This window comes from Saccostrea cucullata, unplaced genomic scaffold, assembly GCF_032062105.1.
Source record: "Saccostrea cucullata isolate Sc308-1 unplaced genomic scaffold, CSIRO_AGI_Scuc_v1 ctg18041, whole genome shotgun sequence".
Classification (NCBI taxonomy): Eukaryota; Metazoa; Mollusca; class Bivalvia; order Ostreida; family Ostreidae; genus Saccostrea; species Saccostrea cuccullata.
In genome coordinates, this window is record NW_026929882.1 from 1 (window position 1) to 11,078 (window position 11,078).

At 29.6% G+C, this 11,078-nt stretch overlaps 1 pseudogene; it reads right to left on the reverse strand.

Moving 5' to 3' along the window:
• Positions 1–6,618: 6,618 nt before the first annotated feature.
• Positions 6,619–11,074, reverse strand: LOC134282359 (uncharacterized; annotated as a pseudogene).
• Positions 11,075–11,078: the final 4 nt, after the last annotated feature.

Genomic DNA, 11,078 nt, shown 5'->3' on the forward strand with positions numbered 1-11,078 from the left:
AATTGCTACTTTAAATTGATAATTACAGACAATGAACCAGGATACTACATTGTTGATGAACTATTGAAAGAAAGGAAGAAAAATGGAAAAACAGAATTTCTTGTTAAGTGGGAAGGATATGATGATCCCACGTGGGAACCAGAAAGAAACATTCCCACACATCTTATTGAAGAATTTAACAAAGTGTGATTTTTTTTTTTTTTTTTGGGAAGTGAATATATTTAGTAAGGATGGTAATTTTTTGGTAACCAGATAATTGTATACATGTATTTTTCTGACTGAGTAACATTTAAGGTCATATGCAATGTAGTTTAAACTTGATTGGGTTCTTCCCTGCAGTTGAAGAGTTCCACTAAATTTGGATTTGTACACCTCTTGTAAAACAATTTTTGATGAAAAAAAAAATCTGGAATGTATGTTTTGTAACTTTTTAAAAAAAAATTTTTTGAATAATGCAAAAAATTTCACAATTTGATATCTTTTTGGAAACCCTTGTAAAGCATACTGATTTTTTTGCCTAAGAACATGTACCGGTAATGGTATTGTAAGGTTAAATTTAGAATATCTTGAAAAATTATAAGTAGTTGAGGTATGTTGCATATGTCCTTAATGGAACAGATAAGACTTGTTTACAATAAATAAATTTAAATAAATGTTATTGATGTTATATGCCATCCCTAGTTATTTTGTAAAAGCTTGAGTGTAAGAAAGGATAATTGATCTTTAGTTAAACAATAACAAAAGTATTTTACATGTTTTTTTACTATTAAGAAAATACCTCATTGCACATTTGTTAACCTAAAACTTTTATAGATATACTTTAATGAACCCAAATTTACCATTGATAGTGATTTATATTGAAAAAGGTTTATATACTTGGAGATGACCATAATAAATTCCATCCCTACGTGTACATTTATAGCAGATTCATAGTACTAACTGTAACAAGAACGAGTTGAGAGTTCTCTGTGTTTTATCATTGTCATACATGTGGAAGATATCAAAAGCAATCTTAAGTTCTCATTCTAGTATTTACTACATTGGTGGTGTTTGGCTGTGAGTGGTGTGCATACAGTTAAAATGAAGTTATTAGTACTTAATAGTGGACAACTTTCAAAGTTTCTGTAGCTATTGGCTAATTTTATGGAATTGGTTTGAAAAGTAAATTTTAGTTGATTAATTGTCCATTGTTTAATGTTTATTATGTTTAAATACCAGTTCGGTTTTTTTATTTTACTAAATGTACTTCTTTTTGTTTTAAAGCTACATAAACTTGTTGTTAAAAAAAATATTGTGAGTACAGTTCTTGCAGATTTAAGACTTTAAATGTATCATACCAAACACTTCCCTATTACTGCCTCCTATTTGCTAATTTTAAGTCATGATTTTACTATATGAGTATTGTCTGTAACTTTTCTTCTTTTGTATTTCATTTGTGCATTACTTGTCTACATATGTGTGTGTTATTTTTTTGTGTTTGTATTTGTTATATGTATACACTATGTACATTTTAATTGTGGTAAGAGTTTTAAGATACCAGTTGGTTATACAGCTTTAAGTTGGCTAATTATTATGTATATATGTGTATAATTCAACTACAATTGTATAAATAAAATTTACATTTTCTATAAATAATGTTTGTTTTTTTTAAATTGAAGTCAGTAAATATTGTTTAAGAACTTATTTACTTGCTTGAATTTTTTTTGGGGGAAAGAGATGTTGATATTGGACATTTATTGGATCTTTACCGTACTTCATTAAAAGGTATGGAAATCGGTAAGGAAAACCGTAAATTCTACACTAGTTTGAAAAAACCCTGTTGCTGAATAGTTATTATTCTGGGTGAAACAATTCCTGGGATTTGGAGAAAAAGGGAGCTATTTTGCAAACCTCCGGAAATATGGCTCGATAATGAAAAAAATCACTCTCCAATATTACTATTTCATACTAATGTACAGTGCAAATACCAATAAATGCGAAATAAATTTCATATACATATTATTAATTTGTGAAAAGGTTTATTGTCAACTGCATTTGGTCCTATTTAATTTTTATGCGGCTATATTTGCTCAATTCATGTCAATTGGGTTTCATGAGCATGATATTCCAAGTATTTTGTGAAAAAAAAAATAAATTTAGCCGCATATGACAAAAGATTATTTTTATGTGGCTGCATTTGCTCAATTCGAGTCAATTGGGTTTCATGAGCATGATATTCCAAGTATTTTGTGAAAAAAACTTTAATTTAGCCGCATATGACAAAAGATTATTTTTATGCGGCTAAATTTGCTCAATTCGTGTCAATTGGGTTTCATGAGCATGATATTCCAAGTATTTTGTGATGAAACTTAAATTTAGCCGCATATGACAAAAGATTATTTTTATGCGGCTATAATTGTTCAATTCGTGTCAATTGGGTTTCATGAGCATGATATTCCAAGTATTTTGTGATGAAGCTTAAATTTAGCCGCATATGACAAAAGATTATTTTTATGCGGCTATAATTGTTCAATTCGTGTCATTTGGGTTTCATGAGCATGATATTCCAAGTATTTTGTGAAAAAAGTTTAATTTCAGCCGCATATGACAAAAATTTATTTCTATGCGGCTGCATTTGCTCAATTCGTGTCAATTGGGTTTCATGAGCATGATATTCCAAGTATTTTGTGAAAAAACTTAAATTTAGCCGCATATGACAAAATATTATTTTTATGCGGCTGCATTTGCTCAATTCGTGTCAATTGGGTTTCATGAGCATGATATTCCAAGTATTTTGTGAAAAAAGTTTAATTTCAGCCGCATATGACAAAAATTTATTTCTATGCGGCTGCATTTGCTCAATTCGTGTCAAATGGATTTCATGAGCATGATATTCCAAGTATTTTGTGAAAAAAGTTTAATTTCAGCCGCATATGACAAAAATTTATTTTTATGCGGTTGCATTTGCTTAATTCGTGTCAATTGGGTTTCATGTCCATGATATTCCAAGTATTTTGTGAAAAAAGTTTAATTTCAGCCGCATATGACAAAAATTTATTTTTATGCGGCTGCATTTGCTCAATTCGTGTCAATTGGGTTTCATGAGCATGATATTCCAAGTATTTTGTGAAAAAAGTTTAATTTCAGCCGCATATGACAAAAGATTATTTTTATGCGGCTATATTTGCTCAATTCGTGTCAACTGGGTTTCATGAGCACGATATTCCAAGTATTTTGTGAAAAAAACTTAAATTTAGCTGCATATGACAAAATATTATTTTTATGCGGCTGCATTTGCTCAATTCGTGTCAATTGGGTTTCATGAGCATGATATTCCGAGTATTTTGTGAAAAAAAGTTAAATTTCAGCCGCATATGACAAAAGATTATTTTTATGCGGCTGCATTTGCTCAATTCGAGTCAATTGGGTTTCATGAGCATGATATTCCAAGTATTTTATGAAAAAAGTTAAATTTCAGCTGCATATGACAAAAGATTATTTTTATGCGGCTGCATTTGCTCAATTCGTGTCAATTGGGTTTCATGAGCATGATATTCCAAGTATTTTGTGAAAAAACTTAAATTTAGCCGCATATGACAAAAATTTATTTTTATGCGGCTGCATTTGCTCAATTCGTGTCAATTGGGTTTCATGAGCATGATATTCCAAGTATTTTGTGAAAAAAGTTTAATTTCAGCCGCATATGACAAAAATTTATTTTATGCGGCTGTATTTGATCATTTCTGGTCAAGTGGGTTTCATGAGCATGATATTCCAAGTATTTTGTGAAAAAAGTTTAATTTCAGCCGCATATGACAAAAATTTATTTTTATGCGGCTGCATTTGCTCAATTCGTGTCAATTGGGTTTCATGAGCATGATATTCCGAGTATTTTGTGAAAAAAAGTTAAATTTCAGCCGCATATGACAAAAGATTATTTTTATGCGGCTGCATTTGCTCAATTCGAGTCAACTGGGCTTCATGAGCATGATATTCCAAGTATTTTGTGAAAAAACTTAAATTTAGCCGCATATGACAAAAGATTATTTTTATGCGGCTATATTTGCTCAATTCGTGTCAATTGGGTTTCATGAGCATGATATTCCAAGTATTTTGTGAAAAAAGTTTAATTTCAGCCGCATATGACAAAATATTATTTTTATGCGGCTGCATTTGCTCAATTCGTGTCAATTGGGTTTCATGAGCATGATATTCCAAGTATTTTGTGAAAAAAGTTTAATTTCAGCCGCATATGACAAAAGATTATTTTTATGCGGCTATATTTGCTCAATTCGTGTCAATTGGGTTTCATGAGCATGATATTCCAAGTATTTTGTGAAAAAAACTTAAATTTAGCTGCATATGACAAAAGATTATTTTTATGCGGCTACAATTGTTCAATTCGTGTCAATTGGGTTTCATGAGCACGATATTCCAAGTATTTTGTGAAAAAAACTTAAATTTAGCTGCATATGACAAAAGATAATTTTTATGCGGCTATAATTAGCTGAATTCGTGTCAATTGGGTTTCATGAGCATGATATTCCAAGTATTTTGTGAAAAAACTTAAATTTAGCCGCATATGACAAAAGTTTATTTTTATGCGGCTGCATTTGCTTAATTCGTGTCAATTGGGTTTCATGTCCATGATATTCCAAGTATTTTGTGAAAAACGGTTTAATTTAAGCTGCATATGACCAAAAGTATGTTTCTATGTGGCTGCATTTGCTCATTTCAAGATATTCATGGAATAGTTGCATAACATTCACAACTTTTTCATACAAATGATCGTTTTCATCCGTACATAATCCAAATATAAAGGAAATGCAATTAAAATGTGCCCTTTGTTAAAATAATGTTTATATGCATATCCTTCATTTATTTGTAAAAATATTTTTCTATCCATCTGCATTTGGTATTTTCTATGCGGCTTTATTTGCGCATTTCAAGTCAATTAGGGTTCATTGGCATAATATGCACAACTACTTCACACAAATATTCATTTTTATCCTCACTTGTGATTATTTGGAGATGTTGCTTTCATATTTTACATATTTATTCCTTCTGACAATTCTCTTGGTACCGACATCCTTTATGTCTTCACCTCATATTTCACAGGTGTGTTCCTTATTACAAGGCCTTCCTTTGCACATCAACCCTGACCTTTGACATACCCTTGGAAAACTTGAACCTTGGTCATAACTTTTGAACTGTTAGTACTAGGGACATCTCTTATGTATATCTTTAATAACAAATTATGCTTTCCTGAATTCATATCCTTGTTAAACAATTTCTTGAAGGTTAAGAAGTTTAGAGTGGGACAATTTTTTTTAGTCAGTCATGAGAGGGCAATCAAACAATTAAGTAAAGATGGCCTTGTCTAAATCTTTTTAATGGTCAGTGTGTAAGTTTTTAAATTTCACAGTTGTTTTTATAGATGCATACTTTCTCTAGGTAATGTTTATCATCTCTTGACCTTTAAATTTTCTTGCCTTTGAATTTTTTTTTTAACTTCCACAAAACTGTCATATGGTGGCATCAATATGAAACAAACCACCCACACTTCAAATAATTGAACAATAACAGTACTGATTATTTATTATAAATATTCATTAGAATGATCATGCAATGGAGTACATGTATTTAAAACACAACAATTCAAAAGTTTCAATTCATGTCTACAATATTCAAAATATTAAAGTAATATCTAAGTTTCAAATCACTTTATGTATTTTCACTAAAAGTTCAAATAATTTTCATTAATTGCAGTTTCTACACAGTATATCAATTTCATTCTGAACAAATCAAAAAGGTGAAGTGAAAAGCAGGCCAACAATACAAATATAACCAACTTCAATCTAAAAGTGTAAAATAGTCAAACAACATCAATCATTGCACATTTACAAACCTAACATAACCATGATAACATATTAGCCTCCACAAAAGTTTTGAAGACATACCCCTTAAATATTTGAAAAAGATGTCAAATTCCATTGTTGAAATGCAGTTTTTTAATACATTACTTGAAATTCAAGTAATGTGTAAACATTATAGAAAAGAAAATGAAGAAAAAACCTAACAGTTAATGCTGAACATTTATGAAAAAAAATTAATTTCCCAAGTACAAAAATTTTCAAAATATGGTATGATTTGATAAAACTGATGAAAAAATGGAACTTATTATATAGCCTCTAGCAAATGCGAACTTATTATATATCTGGACCAAAAAAAAAAAATGAAAAACACGGGGGGATGGGAAATCAACATACAAGTGGAAAATAGTGTACTACAAAACACCTGCTACTTTGGCTAAAACTAATTCATTTGTACCACTGAATGTTTTGCACATATATTTTCATTTTTTGTTTTTTTCCACATGAAATCCATTGAAAATTTACATATTCAGCGACCGCTTAAAACAAACAAGGAATCTTGTAACTATGTACAGCAAAGTACCTTTTAGTAACTAAAAGCATACCAGTGCACCAAAATATCCAAGTATACAAGTATATTAATTGTTTTGGCTCATTCCATCAAAAATTGTAAAATATCCAATTCACTAAAAAAATAAATTCCTTATCTAATTTTCCAAAAATATACAAACTGTATATATATAAAAAAAATAGATAGATTTGATGACTATGATACACCATCAAAATAATTATGTGGAGTTGAGTACGGTTGGATGAAATAATAACAATGATTTCATTCAGTGTCACTCTCATCAGATTCAGACAAGTCAGACACTTCACCAAATATACAATCTATATCAACAAACTCTGTCTGTAGAGGCATATCAATGAAGGAATGAATTTGACTTTCAACGCTTTTGGCAGAAAAATCAGATAATGATAATAAATATCTGATCCAAAGTTCTTCTGCCTTCAGCTTAAACATCATAAGCATGTGCTTACGCCCAATTTGATACCTATTTTCTTGTTCGGCTTCAACAATGAGATTTAATAATTTTTGATTGGTATTATCAACATAATTGAGCAAAGCTTTAATTTCTGTTTTGGTCATTTGCTCCTGCTCAATGGCATGCTGGTGGAGGGAGTATGCCTGGCAAGCCTTGATTTGGTCATCATTTAGGATGGCTGTTGTTTCTAAATCCTTGTAAATAGCAGCAGTTGGTATGCTGACTTCAGCGAGGGAAAAACTTTCACTGAAGTTGGTATTAAATTCTTTGAGACACTTCTTTATTCTCTCACTGTTTGAGGACAACTGCTTTGAAATTCTTTTTGTCATCTCTTGTCCATCTGTACAAATTATATAAGAACATTAATAAAATTAAAAGTTGCATTTATGCTCCACTGCGTACAGAAAAACTTGGTTATAATGAAGTCACTGGGACTTAGTATGAAATTACTTTGCTATATCCTTAATTTGTTATTACCGAATAAAAAACTAATTTAAATTAAGTAGCTGGGAATCAAATATCTGTGTTCGTACTAAATGAGTTTACTGTACATAATTTACTGTAAAAAAAAATATATATTAATGATAGAGAGATTGAGATCTTACACTTGTATGCATATGTGTAATTGTGCATATATTTTGATGAACAGTACATGTTTTTGTAATTTGTTGACATTTTTAGGATGCGCAAAAAATTCATGTACTTCTACACTGCCATTGGTGTGTCTATTTCAACTTTTCAGATGTTTTGTTTCGTCAGAATGAATTTAATTTGTAAATTAAAACATGAATAAAATAAGTGCTCATGAAACTAAACATCCCAAATAATGTACAACCCCTACATTTTTACACATGAATTGACTGATTTTTTAATATTAAAGCAACTAGTTTTCACTTAGATGTAGAAACCACTCTAAAAATTCTAAGAACGTGTTGAAAACTTGTCATCACTAAAATTGATAACATAATATGTGAGAATTTAAAGAAATCTCCCAACTAAAAGTACCCGTACATGTATGAAATCTCAACTTCTCTAATTATGAAACAAATCAGGAAAATCATATTATAATAATAGTTTAAATGGTTTGAGTCAAAAACGCAATTTTACATTCACATAAATTTTGAGATATTAAGGCTAGAGATTATGATGTTCAACTGTTTTCAGCAATAAATAAAAGAATTTAAAGAAACATTTTTTTACCGAAATATTTCTTCAGTAAGGACAGAATGTACTGCCTTTCATTGGCAAACATTTGCAGTTTTTTCAGATGTCCATGCCTTAATTTATTTTTGGCAGACTCAGTAAGTTCTTCCCTCCTGGCATCCAAACTTTGAACATCTAATTGCAAAGTTTTCTTTACTTTTTTCATTTCACTTTCGGTTCTGCAAAAGAATAAATTAAACAAGTCTAAAAATCAATAGAGTTTTACAATCTTATCAACATGCTGTTCTGCTATTTATGTGTTCCTTTACTAGCCTTTTTTGTTAAAATGCAGACTCTTTTCATTAAAGTAAAAATAGTTATGTTGAAAAAAAAAAAAACAAATGCAAAATTAAGCTTAAAAGGAGGCTATCAGTTTCCTTTCTCAAACTTTACTAGTTAAACCTTTTTATCTCAACTTGTCACAGGTGCAATCAAACTTTGAAATATATTCAAATTCAAAAAAAAAAAAAATAAGAAGAAGAAAATTGAAGTTCAAATAAAAAAAACATGGTTGAGACATTGATCTGGATGCAAATATGTCTTCCATATCCCACAAAGAATAAACTAACCAACATACTAGTGCACATGTAACTATATCCCCCGACTCCATTGTAAGGAAATAAAAAGATCATTGAAGAAAAGTGGAACATATTGCAAACAAGTACATTCCTTATATGATACTTATACATGTACTGCAAACAACATTGATTAAGATCATTGAAAATAAGATAAATATTTTATATTTATGTTTACATGTAATTAGGTTTTTGTCTTTTGTTAAATATAGGAATAGTTTCATAAAAAACTCATGCAGTAGAGTGTTACTAAGCCAGTAAGGTGCACTTGACAATTAATAAATATGAAAAATTTAAAAGAGAGGTTTTCTTCCAACCATAGGCATACAGTGGTTTAATAAACAAAATGAGCTTTATTTTCTACTAAAATAACCACTTCTGTAGTAAACCATCTGATTAAAACATCTTATATAATGCAAAATGAGGGTGGTAGAAATGAATTGCTATAAATAAAGCACATCTTTCACTATGCATACTGAAAATAACCAATTCTGTACTTTGAAATTTTTTAAAAATTTTATTACATCTTGATTTAAAACTTTTTGATCTTAATTAGTTTCATGACATGTATAGCAAAAACATTCATTAATTTAGTCATTTACAATAAATAAATATGAAATTTTTTTTCTTCCAACCATAGCATGGGAAGCGAGTTTTTACAATTAATAGCAAAACATGAATATGGAAATAAACTTCTGGTAACAATCTTGATTTGCTCAATATTTCAACTTCAATTTAGTTTTACTATGAGGGGAAGCATTTTAAATGAGTAACTGAATAAAAAAAGGTAGATGCTCAATATCCAAAAGACATTCCAGTACTTAAAAGTAATATACACATAAACTTACTTTTGAATATGACCTTTGAGCAGTATTTTTTCATCCTCATCCTGGGAATCAGCTAACATTGTCCTGCAAATAATATAAATATCATAATGTTTCATATAAAATACATGTATATCTGAAAAGAATACAAACACAGAGAATTTTTTTTTAATTTCAAATACAATCAACCTTGTTATAATATGAGACTGAGAAAAATAGGAATTGAAGATATCAGGGTTCAAATACTGAAAGGATTATTGGTCAGGATTTCCAAATCACCTCCATGCACATACATGCAATGTATTTAAGATTTCAGTGTTTGAGATACTTAAGTTTAACTGTATATTTATAGATTGTAATTAATTAAAACCCATTAATAAAATTTTAGCTCTCACTTTATCTTATATACTATGTTAAAAATTACTCAACTTTTAAAACTCTACATCAATTCTTTTAACTACTACAACAAAATAATTATACTTTCCGTTTCATTAACCCAAAAATAACTATTTCTAGAAATTACAATTTGTACAATTTGATGTGAGTCTACTTACCTCTGTGTAACAATTTGATTGGAAAGCCAACAGTATCTTTCGTCTGGTGTTAATGGTGACTATGTAAAAATAACTCAACTTTTAAAAATAAATGACATGGATATTTAGCCATTTAATTCACTGCTATTCATATTTGAGACTTTACCACCTCTGTGTAACAATATATGGAAAGAGTAAAACTGTAAGAAATTGACATGGAATTCAGCATTAATTGCTTATATGAGTACCATACATATATGCAAAGAGTATAAAACTACATGCATGCATGATTCTAAGAAGTCATGAAAAGACAAAAAAAAAAAATTTCAAAACAATCAGGAAAACTCGTTTCAAAGTAGTAAATATTTTATATCTGTACTTTGAGCTCATTAGTCAGTAGCATTCAATCTTACCAGAAACTTGTCTTCCACTTTTTGTTAAATCTTTCCAGAGTAAAAACCATTCTGAGGCACTACCTTCAACAGATAAACATTTCTGATGTTATGAAATAAATCAATTCTAGACTCTCCATGTATCATCCTAGTTACTGATTTATTTTAAACTTAAAAAATTTTAGAAATTTGTAATATACCATCATGTTTGGCTTCAACAGCAGTGTACACATCTCTGGTTTCTTGTTGTATTTTTTTGGCTTTCTCCAGTGTGGCCTTCAATCGCTCACCTAAAGGTCATTTTAAAATTCAAAATATAAAACTGAAAAAATAGCAGTGTGTAAAATATGTAATAAATTTTTACAACTAAATAAGTTACACAGCAAACTACTTCTAAAAATCTATTAAACAACCTCCAAAGAAAAGAAGAAGTTAAAAATACTATATCATGTACGTAAAATAAAAATGTACCCAATTTTTCTTTTATTCTATTAGAATAATGTTCAAGTGCATCCACTATCAAATGTTGTCTATTTGACATGGTCATTTCTTTTGTGATGGAACTGAATTTTCTGAGGTAGGACCACAATCTCTCTACACCCTCTCCGTCATTTAGTCCAGTTCCTTCCACAAACCTTTGCCCATATTCAAGC